General features: G+C 39.0%; 1 long non-coding RNA gene across 2 annotated transcripts in view; it reads left to right on the top strand.

The window, feature by feature from the left end:
* LOC121941255 (uncharacterized) overlaps positions 1-25711 on the top strand; it is a 61428-nt gene extending 35717 nt beyond the window's left edge. Inside the window, exons 4-6 of one of the 2 annotated variants that reach the window (XR_015776597.1) lie at positions 23314-23356; positions 23552-23682; positions 24071-25711. This is a non-coding gene — a long non-coding RNA (uncharacterized LOC121941255). Of the gene's footprint in view, positions 1-15684; positions 15847-23313; positions 23357-23551; positions 23683-24070 lie in introns of those variants that run through there. The other variant, XR_006105733.2, reaches the window with a different exon arrangement.
* Positions 25712-26145: the final 434 nt, after the last annotated feature.

Here is a 26145-nt window from a genome sequence, read left to right as displayed (position 1 = left end):
CACCTGGGAAATTAAATAAAGGGAAATGAATAGATTCACTTTAATCTTTGGGCTTGGGGGAATGTATCAGTGTTTTCAAGTCAAAAGGCTTAAGTCTAATGAAATCACCAGTCACTAGTGTTAAAGTCCAAGTAAAGTTGCAAGTCTTTTTTTTTTTTATTTGATTGGAGTCTATTGTGATGAAATTTTCTGACCCGATTCTTACTCATGTTCAAGTCATTTGATGCAGGTCCACACCTCTGGTATCTGTTCTGATTACCTGTTGCTGAAGTCTTACCTGTAGGTTCATCTGGGCTCTGTCTGCTTAATCTACCTTCCTGTCCATTGTAACCACCACCATCACTGTACCAGTTGGGTCTCAGTATGGGTTGTTCGTCCCTTATTCCTGTTGTCAGTACCACACTCCCTCTGACTGTTTATCTCTCTACGCCTCATCTTGTTTAGAACCTGCTGTGGTTTTTAGTTGTTGCTGGTTTCTCTAACTCGGTCTGTTCCAGAGACTCTACTCTGTTATGTTTTTTTTTAAACACTCATCTCTCGCCGTCTGAATCTGCTCCAGTCTTCCTGTCATTCCTTGTTGTGAGATGTTTTTTTTCCTAAGATAGATAGAATGCACTGCATTGGGGAGGTTAAGATTGTGTTTTGTAATTTAGCAATTAAAATATATGGTCTTGAACTTTCTTGCTCTGTTTGTGTTGTGGTATACACAAAGTCTTGCTCATCTGGTGCTAAAACACCCTGCAAAGCATTTTTGCAAACACAGTTTGACACAGGTCTACTGTTGTTGCACCAACTATTAAAAAGATTCTCTCCTCAGCTCTGATAGACAGGGCAGAATACTGTGGGAAAAGAGGTCAGAGGCGTTGTTTTGGCTGCATGCTGCAGCCTCATAAATCAGAGGCTGTATAAACCGACTTTGCTGAGAGAAGGACACAGAGGCGTCTGTTAGCCTGCTGGATCAGAGGCATGCAAACAGGAATAAGTACTGTGTTTATGTGTGGCTGCCTGTGTGTATGTGTTTGTTTAAACGTGATTATATGTGTACATATGTATATTTAATCTCCCCAAAGGGATCATTAAATCTCAGTTTGGCATACTCCAACATGTGTATACGCACAATGTGTATACGTGTGTGTTTAAATTTGCACGTGTACTTTTGTATGAGTCTTTATCTCAGACAAAATGAGACACCACCTGTCTACTGTACACACACAAAACAATACTGAGCGCAACACAAGTTGATATCAGTAGATTTTTATCACTCATATTATTTGTCTTATTTTGATCTCTGGGATGAAAATAATTGAAAACAGACATTATTGTCCTTAAGTGGCTGTGATGTGCTCATATGTGAAGCTACCATGACAGTAGCAGCTTACTGTGCAATTTGAGAATCTAAGGCATCTTTTGGTCCGAACCATGTTGCCAAAGCTTGTCAGGAAGAGGGCTAAACAACACTCCAAAGTTTTGGCGAGGCATGGCCATTTTCACAGAGATCCCTTGAACTCTCTCCTCATTGATTGATTGAATGATTGATTTCTTTATTTTCATGTCATGCACATAATGTGCCCAACCCTCATGGGTTTATAAGACACCAAAATTGCTGTTGCAGCAATCAAATAATGAATCACATTTCGATTCATCACATTTCATTTCATTATAGGTATATATAATGTACAATATGTATATGTGTTTAAATTAAACACATAAAAACATTAAAAATTATTTTACAGCTTAGCCTTCAGCATAATATTCTGCCTATGGGTACCAATGAGTCTCCCCTAAACCTGAGAGGGCTTATTCTCAGTAAATGTTTTGTTCCATACAATCAATGTACTCCTTCAAATATATATATATATATATATATATATATATATATATATATATATTGTGGAATACTGTGGAATACAGAATGTTAATGTTAACTGTACTGGTATTAGTATGAGTACACCGGGTAATGAGTAAGATTAACTGTAAAATATGAAACCAAAGTATATCAGTATATGATTCCTTAACTCTTCATCTTGACAGAGTTTTCAACCAGCCTATACTTCAAAAACATAAGTGTTTTTCAATTTTAAAAATTCAAACAGGGCCAATATTAGCACAACCACTCATGCAACAGCTGTAGTGACTTTCTGAACAGCTCTGTGTAAATTCAAGAAATGCTAAAGTGAAACTATTGATAATTGTATCATTGTTGATCATTTATTCATGAAAAAAAACATGTTTTCAGCAAATGTTATAGTTGTAATATTATAATTAATGTGAATCTGCCATTTCCAGTTTAAATAGTAAAATAAGACAAAAAGTTTTTGTACTGTTGCTATTTGTTACACCTTTGTGTGCAGCTATTAGAGAAGGGGTTTGGGGGATTGTAGGATGAACAGAAGCAACTGGCGATGCAGGGAGGACGCAGACTGAGGCAAAATGGTTGTATTTAGTGGGAATGCACTGTAAGCAAGTTCCTAAAATCCAATTATGACTTTTGGTTTTGGTGTGCCACCCCAAAAATTTTAGTTTTCACAAGTGGTTTCACAAGTTTCTCTGAGCCACCACTGGCCATGCGCCCTACTACTAGAGCCCTATTTGTTGGCCTATATTGGTTACATCTTGGCAACTTTGCATGATAAAAGTATGCTGAATTTAATATTAGCAGTTTCTCTTTGCAATGTGCCCATGAATGTACTGACATCTGTCACTGAGTTGCATCAGCATGGAAGAAAAGTTTAAAATGTGATGTTCAGGCAAGTTTTAGTTTTGGTAAATCATGCAGAGGATGTACAGCTTTGTTTTGTTGTTTTTTGTTACTGATTTAGATTTAAACATACTTTAAAAATATGTTCAAACAATTTCTTTTATAAATGTGAATCACCAAAGTACTATGAAATGAAAATGAATGACATACATATGAGTCCATGAGGTGTACGTTGGAATTCACAGACACATTTACAGCCAGTTTGTGATTTGCTTGGAATGGCTTACTGGTGAACTATCAGACAAGATGACAGATTCAGGAGCAGCTTGCACTCCTTGAGAAAGGATCCAGTCTAATGCTTTAAGCCTGTCCAATGATGTAACATTGCTTCATTCTCAGTGGCTCTTTTGGAGTTTCTTTGCTGACACAAAAGATTTTCTTTGTTGCTCTATACTGACCCTTCTCTGCTAATAAGGCACTGTGGGGATGACCCTTAGCCAAAGGTTTGATCCTTCAATTTCATTCTCATGTGGTTCAAATTACAGAGAAAACAACAGTGGGTTGTTTCTCAGCTGAGAGGAAGTGATGCCCACAGTCATGTCCTGGAAAAGTGTGGCTGAAGACATGACCTCAAAACAATTGCTAGGCTGACCCATGGAAGCTTAAAATTGGGAAGGCGGTATGTCAGAGACTCTGCAGTAGTTGTGCTATCTTGACATCTTGTACCACTCTTGTGACTTTTATGGTGAAGGAACCCACTGAGAGACTGAATGTTTTTGTTCATGACAAAAGCCTGGGAGGAAAGCCAGGAGTGATTCCTATTTTGTCCCACACCACTATCTCTCCAAGAAATTCCATAAAAAAATGTAATTGTCACCTGGATTCACTTTTTTGGAAAGAAGCATCAAATATCATTTACCTCACTGGAGTCGCTGTGAGGTGGCAAGTACACCAAGAGGAGCAGTGAAAAGTTGAGTGCTGAGTTTTGTATTTTTGTGTCTCTTAAAATAATCGTGGCAGTGATTACGTTGTCACCACAATGTAACTATAAATACAATTTAGTCATGCACAAACTTAATTTCTAGGACACGTGTGAAGTCACAGTGAGTGAATACTGTCTTGCAGTATTAGATATTTTGTCAGAAAACAAATGACCTAATTGACAGTTATCATTTTACTGATTTGTTCAGAATCAGTTTGGCAACTAGCAAGATGAACAACATTTTCTCATAATATTAATAGAAGATGTAAGGGGCTGTTCAGATGCCGTATTTTTTGGGGGGGGTTGTTTGGCTTTTTTTGTACCCTTAAATTTATTTTCCTTTAAAGATGTGTGGAAAGCGAAAGGGAGCAGCGCAGGTTACATGTTGTGTAGAGGAACAACCACTCACAGCCATTATATCTCTTTCCTTTCTTCCATAAATATTAATCTACATAGAGGGGAAGCTAACCATTTTATTGCAGGGCTACCACAAGCTGTGTGACCTGTCCCATGGACAATAAAATCAGTGAGTGAGGGTGTGGCCACAACAAATATGGATAACTAGGAAGACTCACTACTTCCAATGATATAGATGTGAAGCGATGCCATTCATGGAGCCTAGTAGGATTTCTGGTACTGCCACCGTGGAGGTCCACTGTGCAGCTTTGTAGGCACAAAAAGGACTTGGTTAGATTTAGGGAAAAATCATGATTTTGGTTAAAATAAGTAATTTGTTAAGGTAAGGGGACCATCATCGTCATGGTTACGATAATAAACATTTAAAATACAACGATGACTGTTGGTTGGAAACAGGAAATGAACAGCATTCTCCCATGTGAAAGTCTAACATTTGGTCAAATGTGGGCAAAGGAAAGTGAGCGTTAGGAGGCCATATTTACTGGAAACAGTGGCACCGCTTCAGACCCAATATAAATGAAGGTCAGATTATTAAGTCCAAATAATATATGATGACACTGACAATAATAAAGTGACACTGAATCAAACAACAATGATTATATTATTATTACATTATTATAATTATTATATATTTACCACTCAGATGAAACAATAGATAATACTGAATACTGACTAGTCATACTAATAATTCAAGATACTGTCCAGAGCTTTCGTCCGCATTCCAAGGACATCACAATCACTTCTTTCATAATATAAATTTGCATTAATGCATGCATTTTTAAGGTTCTGTGTGAGTGCATATTGATAGGTGGTTGATAGTGTTTCACTCAGCTTTGCCAGACATTTTATAACTCTGTCTTCCAATGCTAATAATCAAAAGTGTTTCCCTCTTCTCAAAATGTTATTTCTGTCAAAGCTCATCTTTTCTGAATCACCATATCTTTACTTTTCTACAATGAAGGACACTGTTATTGAATCAAATCGTATTGAATCTGTCCTGGGGATTTGAGGTAATGGCTGTGCTGAGACAAAAAGTATCTTTTTTAATTTAATGTTCTACATCAGTGAACAACAATTTGGTTACCTGATTGTTAATGCATTTCTTACAGTATGAGAATCCTCATTGTTTAAATAAAGAAACTAGATTGCCTCTAGCATAGTGTTCAAGGTAACAGAATGAATGTTGTGTTTTTGCACTTGTTCTTGCTACACAATGGGACCAAAATACTTACAACATTAACCAACACAGTAAGGACATTTTTGGAAAATTATGTTGGCCAGTCCTTACCTCTTCTATGGCTAGTTTTAGGGTTTAGACTTGACTAGACTTTAGATGTGTGTGTGTGTGTGTGTGTGTGTGTGTGTGTGTGTGTGTGCACGCATGCGCATATAAAACATAACGAGCTTAGATGTGTAGCAGTGTACACTTATGAGTTCCTGTAACTCTAGATGTATGCATATTCATGTTTTATAAATGATCTCACTTTATTGTGAACCAGAACCTGCTCATAACTTCCAGTGTCCTTTTTATTTTCCACCCAAAATCAACACTAGCTGGTCTTCCTCCACTTGCAAGCGACTTGGGCGCCTTTGATTCTGATAGTTTATGTTAAGGTTCTGATATACAAATTCACAGTCAGGAAGAGACACTGATGAGCCCATTGGATGAGTTAACAGGATGGCGCTGTGGCTCATTTTGGAAACAGAGCTTGTGCCATTAACAATAAACTCCGGTAGTGGTTGTGTGTTACTTAACCAAAACCACAAGCACAAACCTCCCAGAGCTTTAAACATTAAACAAATCATATCCCTGCCTTGATCGCGTTTTCTCTATAAGGTTCTGATGAATAAAGTGTTGCAAGAGACCGCACATGTGTGTTCTTGCTTGTAGGACTTCATCTGAGGTTTTTGTATGGTTGGATGTCCTTTTTTGTAAACATGCTGTTGGAATTCATGGATCTGTGTGTATTTTCACAAGACATTTTTATGCAAAATGTATTTCAAATTCTGGTTTATTGCTGGCGCATTATGAAACAAACATAAGTTCATTGACTGCATTGTGTCCTGTCTCTGTTCCCTCCCTGACTGCACCAAGCCAATCTAAGCAATTAGCACAGCATGCCCATGAAGATGACTTTGGAGGGGAATTTTCTCTTGGTAAGCCACATGGCTTTTTGAAAGCTTGGAGACATCATTTAACTGCTCAGAGATGGGGTCAGTCGCTCCACTGTCCTCCTCATGTGGGCGAGAGGAGCCAATCAGACTGACATTACTCTGCTGACAGCATGTGTTTGTTGGTCTGAGAGCAGCTGCGGGGCACTCTCCTTGACTCCTCTCCATGTGTTTTAGATAAGTACAATACAGTTGCACTTCTTCTTGAACTTTTATAAGAGTTGGACAAATTCAGCAGTAGTTGCATCCAGGAAAACAATAAGTACAACTATTTGCTTGATTCTCTATCACCTAATTTCTCTCTTTATAAATTTCAATAATACTTTTACCATATGCAGTACTAAAAGCCATCCAACTGGCATGAATAAATGGTCATTTATCAACAATATGCTTACGATTCACTAACATTAATACTGTATCCATCTTCTTTGGCAGCGCTAACATGTTGGCCAAAAGGTCCTACTGCGTCAACACCCAAAGGGAAAAAGAAACTTCTGAGTAACAAGAGAAAGTACTTTATTTGTCTTATAAAATGTCTTGGGGACACAGGCGATGAAACCATTAAACGGTTATGGGAGATGTAACCCCGCTGACACTGATGGTATCAGGGATAAGTGGGAGGGGAAAACACCAGGGACAGACCATGTGAAACTCAACCCACCCCTGAGAGCCCTGCTGTTCACCCTGACGTCCACGCATCAGGGAAATCAAGTCCCTGAAATTCCACTCTGCCCCTCCATCTACCTCCCCTCCCTTCACTTTCTTTTCCCTCAGTCAATCAGGATGGGGTCCAAGTCTCCCCACAATGGCCGCCACCAGACCTGCTCACTGTTCAAGCTACCATTTCCAACCCCATTCTCCCGCTGACTAATTAGTGTTATGGTTAGTTAGCATTTTTGGCAGGCCGAGGGGTTCCCTGTGACATTATGTCTAAAGCACTTGTCAAAACAGCGGTTGGAGGAGCCGTGCTGGCCTGCCGACTGGGGAGGCTGAGGCAGCAGCAGGGGTTGGTGGTGGTGGAGGGGAGGCAGCCAAAGAAATTGCGGGTGGGCGGGAGAAGGGGAGAGAGCCTGGCGTCTCAGGCAAGGCCCTGACAGCTCCAGTCTCCAGGCTCCCTGCCCACAAACAGCACCGGCCAGACAGGCAGCATTAGCTGAGTTTGGCTGAAGCTAACTGCAGTATGCAAACTTGTGCCTGCTGCTCAGAAGAAATCCTCTCCCCTCCCTACAAATCAGGTTATAGATGTTCAAGTATTGCAGAGCACAAGCTCGGTTGCAGTCATCATTTGATATCTATCTCAGACTGTACGGAGAAAAATAGAGGAGGAATACATTAACCCGTTCAGAACCCAACTATGTTCCAAGCACAATAAAATAAAAAATGTTGCTAAGATGGATTTCTACTCTAAATGCACTCATAATTCATTAGCACTTTTTCTTTCAAATTTGGATACCTTTTTATATGTTTTTATTCTGTCCAATCTAGTGGACTAAAAATCTTAATGTAGAAATGGCCTAAATGAAGATCTTAATAACATTAACATTTTCAAACATTACATTACACACACACACACACACACACACACACACACATACACACACATATATATATATATATATATATATATATATATATTCAGGATATACTTCAGAATATATATATATATTCTGAAGTATATCCTGAAAATAGTATTGGAAAACCTCCAGAGATGAATATTCTGTGAATACAGGCTAATTAATAAGATGCATTATAAGATGAATATATTCTTAGAAATCAAAACAAAGCAGTGATTCTCTGTTTAAACTGTATTTCTTCATTTTTCATTGACATTCAGATCCACCGTCCGTTCAAATGGATGGATAATATTTTTTTTTTAAATCCTTTGTAAAAGCTGTAAATCTTTCATATGATTTTTTGACATGAATAAATACTATAATATCTCACATTTACTTTAAAGACTGTTTAAACATAAATAATGTATTTTAATAATATGATTTATAGACTGTTAAGTGCCACGCACTTTCTGCTTTCCCCCAGTCGGCCATGCTCTGCTACAGTTGTTGATGTTTAAACCTGTAATTCACTTGCATTTGAGTAGAGTCAGATGATAGTAATCATGGAATTAGACATCCTAGAAAATGTATGTCCATTGGAATGGGGATCTGAATGGGTTCAAATTTCCTCCTTCCTTCTTCTCTTTCCTCTCTCTGTATCAATTTAGACCCTGCGCTGGTGTTTTTGCAAATGTCTTCAATTTGCATGGAGTCGTACCCCCTGCTTGCTGCCCATTTACCTCTGATCTTTGATCTTAGTTTCCCCGCCGATAAGCTATCACTCATTTCAAAAGGGAGACCCGTCTGTAATGTGGTTTGTTGTGAGAGTCTCTGGGTGTTGTGGGCTCCAGAGTGAGGATAGTTTATGCATTCCCTCATCCAGGCAGTTAGGAGCTTACACAGAGTATAAAGATAACAAGCTCAGAAATCAAGATGGATGAAGAGACCAAATGCCTTTAAATAAATGGTTATGATGGCAAAATGTTATTAAATTAATAGGGCAAATTAGATGATGTAGTTAGAGGTTCGTTTCTTCTTTTATCACTCTTTTCATACTTTATTGAGTTTGAAATGGTTGCTTTGGGTGCCTGTGGAGCTACTGTAGGATTCTAAGCAAGAAGTAGCGCTAGCCATACTTCAAAATTCGGCTCTGATTTGAAGTAATTTCATGCAGGGTGAGAGAGGTGGTATTACTAATATTCATTTTAATTTTCATTCGTAAAGGTAACAAATTTACTATTATGATGAGTTTACTGCATCATAGTGTTCATTGCTCATGTGTGACTTGCCAAATATATCCTTTCACTATTTCCTAATAATTAATTAATTTTTGTGTGAATTCTAACAAGGTAATTACTGCACACATGCATATAAAAAGCAGCAGAGAGGAAAAGAATGCATACAAAAACAGATGTCTCCATGTGCGAGAATGTAATTACAAATGACATCATCAATTGCGTTGTTTTTTGTAGTGACAAGACTGATGTGGTGTCGATGCCGTACTTAATATTAGTGAATTAAAACTTAATAGGTATCAATCCTGAAACTCCCCATAATTATGACCACTCAAAATTCTGAAGCCATTTTAATGTCCCATTGGACCAAAAGCCCAATTCTCCATGAGCTCGTTATCCCAAAAACAAACACCCATTGCTCTGTTGTCCTTTCTCTGAAAAAACACATTCAATGCAGTTAGACAACCTAGTTGCCCGTAAATATGTTTCCATTGCACGTTTTAGCAAACCGTGGATACAATACATTTGTCGACAGTGCTGTGGATGTGTGGTGGAGTTTAGGCACAAAAGCACCTTTGTTATGTTGAAAAAACACCCTTGTTTGGTGGCACAAAAGTTGTTGGAAAAGCAGGAACGGGTTGGTGAAAAACGCCCCGGTGGCTGTCGGAACAATGGCATGACACCACGAATCTGCCCTCTCCTGGTGATGGAGTGGAGTACTTTTTAATCCAAAATCCAAGAACTATGCAGCCTTTAGCAACACAGATGCACTAATGTAAAAAAAGAAAAACAAAGAAAAGCTGGCGACAAAAACATTAAAAAAACAAATCGAACCACATACACAACATTGCATGAGCACGACGATAAACACGACAATTTTTTGATTTTATGCTGTAGACAGGAGTATGTACATGCAGTTGTTAGTTTTTAGCTTGGGAATTAAGTGTTTCAGAAGCTCACCTAATTGGGGTAATAAACAATTATCACTGTGTAGGTGATTCTTAAATGCCATACCATGATGTCATCACAGCCACAATCCTCTGCCAGCACGTAACTGCCCAAAATTCAACCCCTTATCCTCCTGACCTGCTCCCCCTTTTCCTGAGTCCAGTATTTATTTGAAAAGTACAGTCTACTCTTGTTGATTTATGGCTTTTAAAAAGGAGGGTTTATGGTATCCCTGCCAGTTAAATGGCTCCCAGGGTTGCAGTTTTTTGGGCTGGAAGCTAACTCTCTCTCAGACAAGACCATTACTCGTCATCCTTCCACACAGCACAGTGCATTCACAAGTTCACTTTCTCAGACTGACTCTAAGTACCTGCACACCCCAGATTACACCTTCCTTGCATTTTCCATCCAGCACAGGATGCAGACTTCAGTACAAAGTTCCGTTTCCTTTGAAATCTCCTCAGAAGCATTCCCTCGTCCCTCTGGATGTGGTGCTCATATCAAGCTTGAAGTTTTCTTTATGTCTTTGAGTCCTCGCAAGTGGCATTAGAAAAGGAGGCAGGTTGCATGTCAGCATTTTCCATCCCTGACCCACAGTTTGATTTCACACTACACACTGTTTCACTAAATACGCCTACTGAGGGCAGAGCACATGAGCCAAAAAGCACTCATGCATTCTTATTCAGACTGGTTTGTTTGTCTGTTCATCCATACTCTCCACACGTACATACATCCACTGCTATGATTCACAAACTCCATTCCAACTTCTTGTAGCTGCAGACTTTGTTACAGTGGAATCCATACGCAGTGAAGAGGCTGTTCATGAGCTCCACAGGGCAGAGGAGCTCATCAATAATGCAGCAGAGAGAGAGGCTGATGGCTGGGTATGCAGGAGCGGAGCATCTGCCCTCAGGGCTTGGAGGTCTGGTCAGGCCCTGCAGGCAGAATGATAGGCTGGTGCCCTCAGGGCAACGGACCACTGACACCAGCATCACCTGAGGAAGCTGAGTGAAAAGCCCTGCTGTTTGGATTAGCCCTGCGAGATTTAGTGTGTGTGCGCTTCTGCATGTGTGTGTGTGTGCGAGTGTGTGTGTGTGTGTGTGTGTGTGTGTGTGTGTGTGTGTGTGCGTGTGTGTGTGAGAGTGTGTTTCTTGATGTGTTTGTTTTTGTGTGTGTCGGAGCTGGGTACTAAGAGAACTGTGTACTATCAGTAACCATTAGCACCTCTGATTATTATCGCTGTGGTTTAATGCTGAGCGGCAGGCTGAGATGTAGATAAATAAACATAAAGGCACACTCACTGATAACAGCAGATGCTTGTGTACGCACAGATGAGTGAGGCTTTCTCGGAAAACTGGGCGACTAGCCAGGCAGAAATCTTTCTTTTCACTAGCACTACCAGCCAATTTCCAACACTAATATCACTGCATAATGTCACACAGCACATAGAAGCCCTCTAAAATTCATCATCAAGTCTAATAGCCCTTTTGATCTCAAAGCATATTTCATTTCGCTTGATATCAAAGAATTGTCAAGTTGTTACAGTCCGTTTTCATCTACAATCTGACATTACGTCCACTCTAACCAAATTGCGTGGAAGATGCTACTTTTTTTTTTACCTAACCAGCCTCTGGAGACCCTCATATATGCTTAAATCTAACATCATTTTAAGTCCACACTGGTGCGTAGCCATGCCAACATACCAAATGCACCTGTTTTGTCATTGGGCCTTCACATCTAACTATGATATGTTAGGTTTCCTCCTGTATATGTTGATGTTCTGGATTTACTCTTGTGTCTTATGAAATTACACTTCCATTTTCACAGGAAATGATTTCAGTTTCTGCTTATTACATTCATACAGTCTTTTTTAAAATACACATACAAAAAACAATACTTTCTTTATACATGGTTTGGTTTAGAATAACGCATTAACATTCTCATAGCAAGCAAACAATGGACTCCCAGGTGAAAGTTCAGGGTTTGTTGGACTGGTTGAGCCAGTTGTCCACTCATCAGAAATTTGGCATGTCGAAGTATCATTGTGCAAGATACTGAATCCCAATCGGCTCCCGTTGGCTGTTAGATTGGTGTGTACGTGCCTCAAAAATTTAGTAGCAGGTGGCACTTTACAAATGTGTGTGTGGATGGGTGAATGTGACTCATAGTATGAAAGCACTTTACAAGGTTGAACAACCAAAGTTCTACACAAGTGCAGGTCCATTTACTATTTACCATTTACCACCTCCGCTCCCACCCGCCCTATAGAATGTTTCCATCTCTTTATATTATGATAATTTGGCGGTGGTATAACAAATAGTCACTGCCCACCGCGTATCAAACCAGCACACAAGGTACCGCTTTGTATTGTTGTCTGACACTGGCACCACAAACAAAACAGGGGTATTTGACCACTTTGAACCTGCCTGTTTTGCCAAGGTTTAAAGAGTGGAGCAGAGTGGAGTAAAACAAACGACAATAATGGATGATGAGAGAAGACGTCCATTTAAAACAGCCTTGATTGCAGTGTTTATCTTGTCTGTACTGCTTGTTATTGTTGTTATTATTCTTACTAGTTTCAGCATACCTCTTGACAATGCTTGACAACAGCATTAATCCCACCAATGGTTCTAACTGGCAAAGTCTGAGTCTTTTTTTTTTTTTTATTGAAAACTGAGAAACCACTATTTCATGTTGCAATTCCATGTTGCAATTCCTTGTTGCAATTCCAGATGAATCAGTCAATTCAGGAAAGTAGGCATATTCGAAAGTCCAGACACAGGTAATATTTCCTTTGATAAAGCAGCTTAAAAAACTCTGGATATTCTCAACTTCTTCCACTATTGTGGTGCATGCAAACCTCTGATTGCTTGACCGTGTCAAACAGATTCAAAGTGGCCATAAATCACGTAAAAATATGAGTTTTGATTTCTCTGTACCTTCTGTGTTTCTTACTAACAAGGCATCTCCACAAACAGAAACACAATCTAACCTCAAAATTTCCAAGAGGAAAACCCCAATTCCTCCAATACCAGAACTATGCCGGGTTATCTTACCGAGGTTCCCTGTTCTGTGTGATTGCTGCTAGCTGTAATTACGTCCAACACTAACCAGGATCAGGCTGTCCACAAGATGGTTGTGCGACACCCATGTGGTTTGGAACTGTATTCCTCCTAAGAATCCTTGCCTGGGAAGTAACCCCACCACAATTTCTCCTCTCCCCATGACATCCATATATCCCCAAATTACAGGAATGCTCCTGTGAGTGTGAGGGCATGTTGGGTTTGAGCGCCAGACATTCGCAGTTCAATCTCTGTCTCTGACACCACTGTTAGAGTAAAGGATGGTGGAATTTGATTTAAACCTGCAGGTGGTTACAGTGCAGCGGCTGTAGAACATATTATCGCTGGTGTGATCCTGCTTTAGCTCCCCATCTTCATCCCCTCCTCCCACCAGGCAGAATGACATTTATAGGGTCCCGTGCAGTGGTCTGTGACCGTGAAAACCATCGCTGCTCTTGAGTGCACATCTTACCCTTCCTGCTCCACAGTATGTCATTCAGATAGTGGAGTATGTGGGGATGGAAAGTCCACATGGCAGAGCAGAACGGTTGACTGACGTGTGCGTGGTCTGCTATAACTCAAAATATGGAAATGTGGGCTGCAAGCTGATTTTACATCAGTGACCTGTGAAAACATATATGCAAATTGTTTTACTTCTGTGGTGTTCTTATGCTCTGGTCTATTTTTTTCTGATAGTTCAACACATATTTAGACTCCCCTCACAAAATATATTTACTTCATGAAAATCCATTTACAAAATAAGACAATAACTATCACATGGTAAATCCATAATAATTACCTTAAATGTGATGTCATATTTTTGACACTTCAAACCAAATGTTGAATTTTTATGTTTTGGTTTTTTTTGTTGTTGTTTTTTTCAAATTGATCAGTACATGTGTTGCTTTCAGCTCTTAACTGTCATTGTCCCTGAGTCATATCTTATATGAAGGGAGAGGGGTCAGCATGAATCGCTGTCTGCAACTGTGTCTTTTTTGATAACACCACTGTGGGGCAACAAAGCCAGAAACTTCAGATTTTACACACCAACATAGCCCTGCTCCCATTTTGTCAAAGGTTTATTTAGAAAACAAAAAGGCATTTAACAAGCGTAAACTATACATTTAAAAATGGGAGTTTATTTTTAAAAGACACAACTATATTAGTTGTGTTTCTCTATAGACATTAGGTAGTATATGACTTGCTACTTTAAACACAATCGTGGAGCTGCTTTAGTTTTAAGATCCTCTCAGTGCATGTTCTAAACTATGAAAGTACTTGATAAATAGGCTAGTAATAACTAAATGAATAATATAACATTACTTTGCAATTTTGAGTAATGATCTGTGGAAAAAGGTTGTTTTTTTTATCCTAAAATACATGTACTCCTTGCTCATCAGAAACACCCAGAATCAAATTTATTTCAAAACTTTAACTGCTGATGAAACTGACAAAATGTCTTGTGCACAGACTCCTGCTCATATGGACATATGGATCTCCAACTGAGAGTCAAGGTGAACACAGAGAAACTTTCCATCGTCAGAAGATGAATGTGAAAATAAACTCAGCATATACATCATTTGATACCCTGAAGGTCAAACATCCAAGTAAAGCAGCATTTTTGCATGGAGGTGGACTTCCAATGAAAAATAGTTACAGTGTCAAAGCAGCTTCCTAATCACTGACAGTAATAGTGGCAAGTTTTGCTGTCATTCTAGCAATGACAGAAAAAATAATAATAATAAAGATTAATTTTGCTCTATTGAATTAATTCTCAAGATGAAGTAACCTTCTTCTCAGTGCATGCTTACTCTAAAAGTAGCCCAACCTTCATATCATAAAATGTTTTCGACTTTGAAATATCATTTAAAATGTGTTGATCTGCATGGGAATTAATTTTGTTCAAGTAAAAATATTTTATGACTCGGCTGCTAAATTAAACGATTTAATGAAAAGGATGTTGTTTTTTTGAGAGAACATGCACTTCAAAGAGCATAAGTAATGCAGAGCCAGCGAACGCCTGTAATATTTCCCATTTGCTTGTAAAATGGAATAGATAACAAGCTGATATGGAATCAAAGCATGTTGCTGTTACTTATAAGAGAGAAAGTAGAGGAAAATTGGGGGGAAACAAGGGTTGTGGAATGTCTGGCAGTGTGTCTGACTGGTTGGCTGGTTGGTTAGCTGGTTGGCTGGCTCTGTAAATGTGGCTTTTCATATTTATACGTACAAGTCTGAAAAAGACACCCAAGAAACCACCGTCTCTTACCTCTCCACCCTCGCCACCACACCCCTAGCAGACACATGACTGCCTGGCAGACAAACATATGCCTATATCCTTACTCTTCTAGCTTTAAATTCCCATTACGACACACATATATACATTAACATACACATAAACATACTCAGCAGCCGCTCTCTTCACTCAACTCTTCTTTCACACACACACACGGGACTGATAAACCCCAAAGTACTCCTTTATCGTTTGCAGATATTTATTTTACACTGTTTATAGTTCTGTATGTCAAAATCATCAGGGAAAGTGTGCTCCAACATGTTGATTTAAGAGAACATTTACATAGTCCGTTCTCTTTCCTTTTGCTTCTTTGTCTCCCAGTTGCCCTCCTTAACCAGAACCACATTGACCCTGCCTTTGAACACAGCACACCGAGAGCAGATCTACATGTAGAAAAGAACTAAGTGGGTGCACGGAGAGCTGGGCTAAAGCCAAACTAATAACTGTACCGTATTAACAGGTCACAGAAAAGCCATGTTTTTAAATGTAGTGGGCTGAAGTCAAATAAACTAATGGTTTGCCATAAGCTTTGCCTGGTCCTCTGAGTGATTACCTTGTCAAAATGACTTGGTGAGTGTATCCATTCAGCTGCTGATGAAGCTATGAGAGGGGCTGCGTTGAGGTTTGCGCCCTCATTCTCAGCATGCTGTAAGCTAACTGCAATTACCTGAATGTTTCTGGTTAATTTGATAGACCAGAAATTTTTCTATTGCAAATTTCCCACAGCTACCATCCACCAGTCTTCTGTGCTAAGGAAAAATGAAAGTTTGAAACTGGATAGAGCTTTAATAAGTACTAAGTAAGATTCATACAGGCCCCATAGAACCAAAAGACCATAATATATCTGTAGGAGTGTGTTTGGGTTGTTAATCAATACCACCGATTTAACCAATAAAAAAGCATTTTATTGCTGGAAAGATGGTCTTTTCATAAAACTTCATAAACAAGTTATGCAGTTGATGCTATATGACCAAAGAAAACAGAGTTAAAGGGCTGTGGTATTTCCTTGTGCTCATGGGATAAAAAAATTACAACTACTAGAATGCACTGCACTTCACAGGACACAATATGGCAGCCAACTGGAAACAAGTGATCTTGAATTACAAGTACACCGTAAGCTGAACTATATCTCTGAAAACATTTGAGGAGAGAAATAGGCACAAATTCACAAATTCTCATATTATAGCCAAAGTGTGTACTAAAATATGTTTATGAAGACATTTTAGGTGCGAAAAAAGGCAGACGGTCACATAAAACCGGTTTATATTTAGCCTGTTTTAATTTAAAAGTTGTCAAATCCTGCTGCTTTGTTTGTCATTTCAGTGTCAGACACCAATGCCAAAAGCCACCTTTTGTTGTGGTATGATACGCCGCTGGGTGGCATCAGTTCGTAACAGCTAACAGAACATTTCATGGTGTTATGATACCGTGCTGGCAATATGATAGGTGGATGTGAGGTGTCATTCACAGCGCCACTGGATGGCACCTGTTGCAGCCACATATGCCGCTGGATGGAGTCAGTTTGAAATGCTGCTGGTGATGATGTTATATAATGAGGTGAATGGTCCCCATGGGTGAATGGGTTTATTTGGGTGGATGGGTCCAACAAACCCCGGACTTTAGTGTCTTTAATGACTTTAATGTTTGTTGAGTCCAGTATTTGCTTCCCATACGGAGGTAGAGACAAACCATGATAATGTTTTTGTAAACCTAACCATATGCTTTCTGGAATGCCCGCCGGCACTTTCACAGCAAATGCAGCAGGATATCTAGTGCGTATGGAAGTCCACTGGCGAAGTGGCAATATGTGATGACTTGGGATGAGAAAGTGTTTGCACTTTCTAGTTTTACTATTTGAATAGGTCTGAGATTGGGAGAGAGAGAGAGAGAGAGAGAGAGAGAGAGGGGTGGGTCTTTCTTTTGATCTGCTTCCATATTTTGTCTGTAGTCGTGGACATCAAAAAAAATGGGAAGATTTCGTAGTTTACATTTAATGTACAGTGCAAACAGTAGATGTCTATAAGCTTAAGAATCTGGCCATATCTCTCTCTCTTTTTTTTTTTTTTTTTTTTTGCAGCTGAATATGCAGTGAAAACATTATGCAAATTTAGTCCCAGCCTTTACTGACCCAATAACACAAGCAGAGAGGCTTCATATTTTTAACTATTCAAATCTGCACTTTTTGTTTTACTGTTTTAACGAGCACAGTTAATAGGCAGATTTTAATATGAAGAAATGTTGAGCGGGACTCTCCTGGGAAAGTTGGGTCAGGACTGATGTCAAAGCTTTAATCAGCAGCTGCAAACAAGAGGGCACTGATTAAGCTATTTGTCTTTAAAGAGAGAGGAAACTATGCACATACATGCACATCTGACACTTGATTCAATTAGGCACGCTTTCCTAAAAGACAGTAGTCATCTGACAGTACAGTTCATTAGAAGGGCAGAGTTAAGTAGATTTACAGTAAGTAGATTTGGCTCACAATCTTAGTTTTTACAAAATTAAAACAAGTGAATAAGTAATCCTGCTCAACAACATCCCTCGTGGCTGGAGTGGCTGCTTAGACTTGTGGCCTTTTTGTTTGAGGGTCAATTGCTGTGACCATTAGATGTTCCCTTTGGGATTTTGATTTTATTGTGTAGTCTACAACAGCGCCGTTTCCTTCCTCACAGAGGTCAAAAGTTGGACCAACTTTGTGGGTACATAATGCTTTACCAATGAAACCCACTGGTTTCTGTGTGAATAACTGTACAGTGTATTGCACACATGTTTAAATACAATAGGCAGTTTTAGTATTTTGTTTGTATCTGTGTGGTAAGCAGTGATTTTTTTTTCTTTGCACCAAGTTACATTGCGTATGGTAGCAGTGCATCAGTAGTTTGATGATTGTTTTCCTCTCGAGGAAAAAGCACACACACCACAGATGCACACAATACTTGTTTTGAATCCCTGAATGTTTATTCCAATCCTTCTCCTCTCTCAGTTTTTTTAATGCATGTTGTCAAGAAACAATAAAAGTTTAAATCGAAACAGAGCCTGCGCTTGGAGGAAAGTAATGGAAATCATTAGAGGACATCATTGTTCAATATTTGTGTGTGTGTGTGTGTACATATAACTGTGTCTATGTGTGCATCTGTAATAACTTCCACAAGTATTAGACTGTGATGCATGTGTGGGCCTCGGTCACGTTGAGACACATGCACAGTTTACGTGCATCTGCACAATCTGTCTGTATACAGACTTTAAAAGAGAACAGTGTCCCCTGAGTTCCAGCCGTTACTCATAGTGCTAGAACTTTTTAATAGGAAACCGAGATTTGGCCCGGTGGAGACTCATGCACAGACAATAGCGCATTGATGCTAGCGCCGTGTCACTCCTACCTTCTCACTCCCTCTGCGCCTTTAGGTGCTGACAGACTGATAGGCAGCCATTGTTCCACATCTGAATCAGAGGAAGGCAAGCTGTGGCCTCTCCCCTGCTCTCCTGCTTCCCTCTTTTACTTCTCCATCCTGAACTCTCTTCATTCCTCACCCGTTTACACCATCTCCCTCTTTCTCCATGTACTGTAATATTTTGATGTCACAGATCTCCCCCATTTTTGCTTGCCCGCTCATCTCCTGCTCTTTCCCCTTTGTGCTAGTTTCACTTCCTCCCTCTCATCTCACTGCTCACTGTCTCCAACCCCCCTCTCTGGCTCTTCCCCGCTGTGCATCTGTCATTCCCACTCTCTCTCCCTTTTTATCTCCCGACTGTACGTATCCATCTATTCGTGCCTGGAGTGCCACAAGCAACTTGGCAGGTCACATTCTTTGCTCCTCCATCTGTTGGCTTGATCTCCAATTTCACTTTATCGACATTGTCATCTCTTTTTCTACATTGTTTCGCCCCTCTCCCTCTGTCTTTGCGTTCATTCCGTCCGTCTGTGTCATCACCTTCATTTGTCCATGGGTCCGTCCGCTCTTATAACCTTCTCCACCCAAGGCACCCAGGGGACAAATCTGGGGTGACTTCATGGTGAAAAACACGCTCAAAGTTCAAAGCAAAGTTTGCTCGGCAGTGGCAATTTAAATCAAGGCATTATCTTCTAAAATTTTTCCTCAGTGGTGTCATGCTCTGATAATAGCCGCGGCACTTTGTGATAATTGGGGTGTTATCAAAATTCCACTGTTGTAACGACACCAGATATCCTGTGTCTTTAAAGTTTCCTGTTAATGCAAGCAGCAAAAAGAGGGTATTTCAGTGATAAAAGGATTAACTTCTTGGAGGAAACTGTCCATGAGTATATATATTTTATAGAAAATAATTTGAAAACTGGAAAAGTTGGAAATAAACATATTTGTTTTCTTGCAGAATCAAGTGGGAATATCAGTTGTATTTACTGGTTAGCCCTCTGAGCATTAAGAATAGCCCATTTAACACTACCGTTCAAGGTGGGAATATCGCACCATTGCCTTGCAGTTCTGTATAAAAGGCATCATCAAGGAATGGAGGGACAGTTGTGTCACCATTAAGCAGGCAACAGAGGTAGTAACAATGCAACTGGACTGCTGGATTGTTTGCATTTTTTGTTGTTTTATTGCTGCCTTGTTTGCATCTGTTGCTTTTCTGAAAAGGACTTGGAAACCTTGTTTATCAAAGTGCGATAGAACAAAGCTAAGTTTATTATGAATATTATCATCATTCCACTGAGTATTTTTGCCCATCAGTTTATATTTTTAGTTTTATCTTGGACCATTACTTTGGGACAGAGTCTGACTAGCACTTACTCTCTGTTTCCCATCTTTGTGCCAAGCTAAGCTAAATGACTGCTGGCTGACCATACAAACTTGTGCTTGCCTATTGATCTTCTTATCTAAAATAAGCTAACTAAACTGAGATAAGATTAGCTTAATTATTGAGTATTAAGCCCACTCTTACAAACTGAATGTGTGCTTTATGACCCTTTTAAATCAATTGTTTTGAATTGTGAGCCTTGACTCTTATTGTGCAAGATTTATTAATAGAACTTTTTTTAATGTATTAATCATTTGCAGTCCACTGTAAGTGGTGGCAGTTACCTGTCAGTGTTCTTGCTGTTTCCTTTCCATATAGATCACTTGATACAATTTGAAATACAGTACATATTTGTAACAGCTGTTTCTAAGTATGTAATGGAGTCTCAGTGGAGAAAGCCTCACGCTTTCTATCCATGTTGCATTCTGGCATCAGGCCACTGAGTGGCAGTGTTATGTCACAGCTAACACTCAGACAGGCACCCACTATGGCCACAGAAACACACTCATACACACCTCCACACACCACTTCTTTCAAACCAGTTGGAAAGATATATGGACTGAATGTGGGACACACACAAACAAAGGAGGCACACGCAGACACACACACACACACGCAGTAACAGAACAATCTTTTCTGTCTCTGACAGCACCGAGTGACACTTTACAATAACACTGTGGTCTGAGGGAAGAGAGGAAGTTGACTTAACGAAGTGTCTGGGAATGAAAGGTGGCCTGTCTCACTCGCTCACAAAAAAGGTCAAAGTGGAGCAGCCAGAACAGGCCAGTCTCTCAACCAGTGTGTCACACATTCGCTCATTCACTCTGAGATGTCATATGAACATTTAAAGAGTTCAAAATGAGGCAGATTGATTAAAAAAATATGCTTACTTGTTCAAAATAATGTCATAAAACTGTGTTTTGCATGTTTTTCAATGTTAAAGCCCTGAGCACATTATAACATGTTTTGTTTTCTTTACTCTTTCATCTGCCTTCTTAAAACTTTTATGAATGCACCACACCATTTCTGTGTTTAAAAATACATCCTGAAATTGCTGTAATTCTCATTTAATAATGGATTAATGCACTTTGAAAATGTTTGATCATTTGTATGATTGTAGATTTTCAAATCTCCCCCGAAGCCCATCATATCTTAACAATGCCTGACATTTGTTTTAAGGTGCTCACTAATCACCACTAAAAATGTGAGCCAAATATACTGCAACCACAACAAAACCCATAAAAGTCTCACATACACTGCCAGTCCTCGCATCAGAAGCTTTGGCAATTGATTTAATTTCAAACAGTGGAAACAGTGGCTCTGTCTGAAAATAAACAATGGCAGTAGTGCTGTTTTGAAAGTATTTTAAAAGCAAGTGCTCCACCATAAGAATGCCCACTCTTGCTTTATTTCACTGCATGCTCTGATTTCATTCAGCGCACACTCATCTCCTGCAGTATATCTTGGTTCACTTGGCTTCCATTTATGAAGAATGGAGGAGTAAGCCTGTTCCTGGCACACCAACACACCACGCACTGTATACATTCACTTCAGACAGAATCCTGTTAACTCCTTAAAGGTCCAATCCGTAAATACAGTGCAGTGTTGAAACACTGCAAGACTGCTGGCTGTGTTTACATAGTGATTTATTGCTTTGAGGACATTGCTTTCAGTGAAAGTTATTGTCTAAGCTTAGATACAAGGACTCACAGGGTTTGGCGGCTCAACATGAATTTTGCATGTGTTTATATTGTGAACAGAGCTTTTACAGAATAGTAAAGCAGAGCTGAATTGTGGAAAACTGGATTGCATTGTTACTGTAAATATAGATGATAGGGCTATGTATGTAGATGGTAACAAAATAATATCAGATTAATATGTATACATATATATATATATATATATATATATATATATATATATATATATATATATATATATATATATATATATATATATATATATATATATAACAAAAATGTTTGCATTGTCAGTGTCCTTATACCCAAATACAATGGATGGCAGATACTTTACAAACTACCAAAAAAAAAAAAACATTCGGATTGTCTTGTCTATCATTCTTTCCTAATAATCATGGTTGTTTTTGAGGATTTATGGAAATTAGTTAAACGCAAGCTTTTCCAGACTAGTGTTTTAGCATGTGTAAATGTCAGTGGTGTAAAGTAACCAAGTAATGATACTTCACCACAGTACTCAAGCATTTTTCAGAGTATTTGTACTTAACTTGAGTTTTTATATTTCTGTTAACTTTCACATTTACTCCAACACATTTGGTACATAAAAAGTATACCTTTTACTCCTCTATGTATCCCTCAAGCATTTCTGTTGCTGACTACAAAATAGGAAGGGAAGGGAGGATGGGAGGAGGGGACAAAGGAATTGAATGAATGTGATGATTTAATTAATAATAATTATTATTATTTTGGTGTAATGGTATAATTTTGGTGTAATGAATGCTTCATTTTAAGATGGTGTATATTATAAAAAGAAAATAACTTTATAATTCTTAAAATTCCGACCGGTTACTATTTTTTGTTAACAGAAATTACTTGTACTTTTACTTTCAATACTTAATAACATTTAATATGCTTAAACTATTCTCGATACTTTAGTATTTAAGTATTAAATCCACTACTGGTAAATGTAAATAAAATAAAATTATGGTTCAATAGTTACAGCAAAATATTTGCTTTATCCACAGGTAAACTCAAGGAATCAACACCCACCCACAGCAATCGAGCAACAGCTTCTGCTGAGGTACTGCAAAACTGCTTGGACACACAGAAAAATGTATTACACGATAATAATAGAACTGCTGTTAATAATGATAATAATAATAATAATAATAATAATAATAATAATAATAATAATAATAATTTGTTTAGTTTTTTGCGATTATGATTACAGTTGCTAATTATTATTTCAGATGAGAGTGCATGGTAGCCTTATATACTTTTTTTATTAAGATATTTAATATTTATTGTAATTACCGCCTTGGGTCAACTGAATACAAACTGCTACAGTATCTATATGGTACACACCAGGTAATTGGGCCTCGGTTGAATTGGTCCCATGAAAATGAATGAAGCACAATCAGTGCAATTTATGCTTTCATAATTGGATTGGATTGGTTAATTGTGTGACTTTTTTCCCCAGAATGACTTTCACAACTCCTGGAAAGCTGGTGCAGAGGTCAAAAGTGAGTGTTTGGTTATAGAACACTGACATGTCAAGTAACCATGTCCATGTCACTACAGTCTGTCAGTTTGTTATCTTTTTCTGTGTTATAATGGGTCCTTCCGGTGTAGTTGTATTTATGAGTGGCAGCTCCACTAAAAAGCTTTGTTCATGTAAGACTGTGACAACAAAACCTGCCATTTTGTTGTTTTTCCAGATAGATGACAATTTTCTGCCATAAAACTCCACACTGGAAGTTGGAAATACTTCACAGTGACATCACGTTGTCTGCTGTGGTCAGTCATTCACTGGAAACGACACATTGAACAACAACAAAAGGAATCAGAGGTACATCAAAAAGAACTATCTGGTTTTCCTATTAATGTTTTAGCTTGAATTTATCTCCTAAAGATATCATTTTTCCTTAAGCCTACTATTTTTTATATAATTAGACAAGAACTTATACATAACAAAGGAACTGTTAATGTCGTCTTTAAATACACAACTTTGTAATATGATAGACACACACAGCCCCTTAAGAATTCCAGTAGATAGTGGAAAAAGAAAAGGGACTTAAGTCAACATCTAAAGACAGTCTGAATCCCAGAAATAATTGGTTACAGAGGCGAAAACAAAGGTAGCAAATGTGGGGAAGGTGTATGGTAGGAGAGAGCTTTTGGGTGATTTGTGTGTTGGCGGCAGCAGCCTTTTAGTGTGTGTCTGTGTGTGTCTGGAGATGGCAGCGCTAGAGCTTCCAGATGTGGAGTGGGCAACCTGCCTGTCGAGACCCAAACACAAGAACTTCCCCCTGACGGTGGAGATTAATCAAAACCAGGGGAATCTCCACAGCAAGACGAGGAGGGAGGATGTGTGTGTCTCTTTGCGTGTGTTTATTTGTGGGAGGATGACTACTTTTTTAAACATGTGTTTCTGAGTGTGCATGACTACCAAATTCCTGTATAAAAGGGGAGCTTCTAGTCTTTGCCAAGTCTGTTGATTTGTTGTCCACTGCCTAGAAAAGGAATTCAACCCTTAGCTTTATTGATGGTGCCCTTTGGGAAGAGACTAATACTAGTGTTATTATGGGAAACATGTAGTCATGCTGGCATGAGCACAGTATTTACAATACGACCAACCAAAGCAAAGTATGATATTTTTCCCTAAAATTTCAATCTGATTATAAATCAGCACATGTGTATATACAATAATCACTCGGTCAAAACACATTTACCGCATCCCTAATGATGGTTTTCAGATTCAAAGTCTTGCTGATGGAACTTCATGTGCCTGTGTCAGAAGCAATCAAAATGGGTTTGCAGCCTTTCATGGAAGACTTACAGACTTTGCCATAATCTCGAGGGCTTGGTGCAATTTAAAACTCACGCTATTGCCCTCCACTATCAGTTGAGGGCTTTGGTAGGTTAATGGCATTTCACTAACTTTCTCTTAATGCATTTTTCAGTCTTTGATTCACGCCCCAGTGCACCCTTTTGCAGTACTTCCATACTATCTGACGGGACATCACGTCCTGGCGTTTATCAATTAATTGCACACTGCTCCTGGGTGCCATTGTGAGCCATTTAGATTTTTTTCTTTTTTAGTAAATGAGTGATGCATGTCTTCTCTGAGGTTCCCTAGATAGAGGAGAGTAATTACTCACAGGCAAAGCCCTGGCCAGATCTTTGAGTCCTCTTGCAACTCACTGTGACATCGGTGGTCATCAAAGTACAGGGACGCATGGCACTTTAACGGCAGCAAGAAATACATGGAGGAACATTTATTACAGCCCTTTTTTGCATTTCAAGGGGGCATGGTGTTGTAGCATGCATGGTATAAGCAGAAACGAAGCATCTCGTGCCTAACATCAGAATAGGTCGATTTCCACTGACTTGGAAGATTGGAAACATCGTGGTTTGCATTAATAAGTGCTTTTGTCACTAATGTTACATATGTCACAAGCATAGCATGCCACACATAGCATATACTATGTTACTATACTAGGTTTAGTGTATAGTTTGGGAGGGCCATCTGAAGCAAAGTCATAGATTGTATCATAAAGATGGACAACATAACAGCTCCCCAGAAGTGAAGCCAAAACATCTTGACCGTCCCCTGGTGGCTGGCTGCAGTATAGGTCATAAACCCCACCCCCCTCATCCATGCTATGGATTGGAAATGGGCCAAACCAAAAACTCAAAGTACATGTCAAATAAATTATTCCAAATTACGGTTTCTGTCATTTTAGGTAGTTCCTAACATGGTGATGTGAGTGCAAGTCTTTATTTTTCTGACAAATTTGGTTAGAATAAATTATATGACATTATAAAATGGGGGCAGGGGGTTGATATCATTACTGACAGTTGTATGTGCCAATCAAGTGCCTGCGATCAATGGTGCTACTACTATTGATTAATTGGAGATTGCTACTTTGGCTCCAAATGATATCACAAGCGCAAGATGGAAGCAGCTGTATCCACGACATTTGGCTCCATTTTTTGTTCAGTGGGACAACGCATCTCTGTGTTGTCCATCTCGATACACAGACTGTGTATCAAGATGGACAACGCATCTCTGCAATGCACATTTTAGTTTTTCTAACCGACAGTTACACTAGTCCCATTTGGGCTATACACAAGCAAATTATATTTTACTGTTATATAGTCGTTCAATATCTCTGTTGACACCATCATTCTCTGCTATGAAAAGGTTTTGCTCATACACCAACACTCTAACTTCTTTCATCAACAGGGTATGACAAATACTAAAGGTCCTTGGTGTACTTTACTGTACAAGTGATTTGGTATTGTTGGC

Source organism: Plectropomus leopardus, chromosome 5, assembly GCF_026936395.1.
Source record: "Plectropomus leopardus strain MGB_pleo_1.0 chromosome 5, ASM2693639v1, whole genome shotgun sequence".
In the NCBI taxonomy this organism is placed as follows: domain Eukaryota; kingdom Metazoa; phylum Chordata; class Actinopteri; order Perciformes; family Serranidae; genus Plectropomus; species Plectropomus leopardus.
The sequence above is the reverse complement of the archived record's forward strand: the minus strand, read 5'-3'. Positions and strand labels throughout refer to the sequence as shown.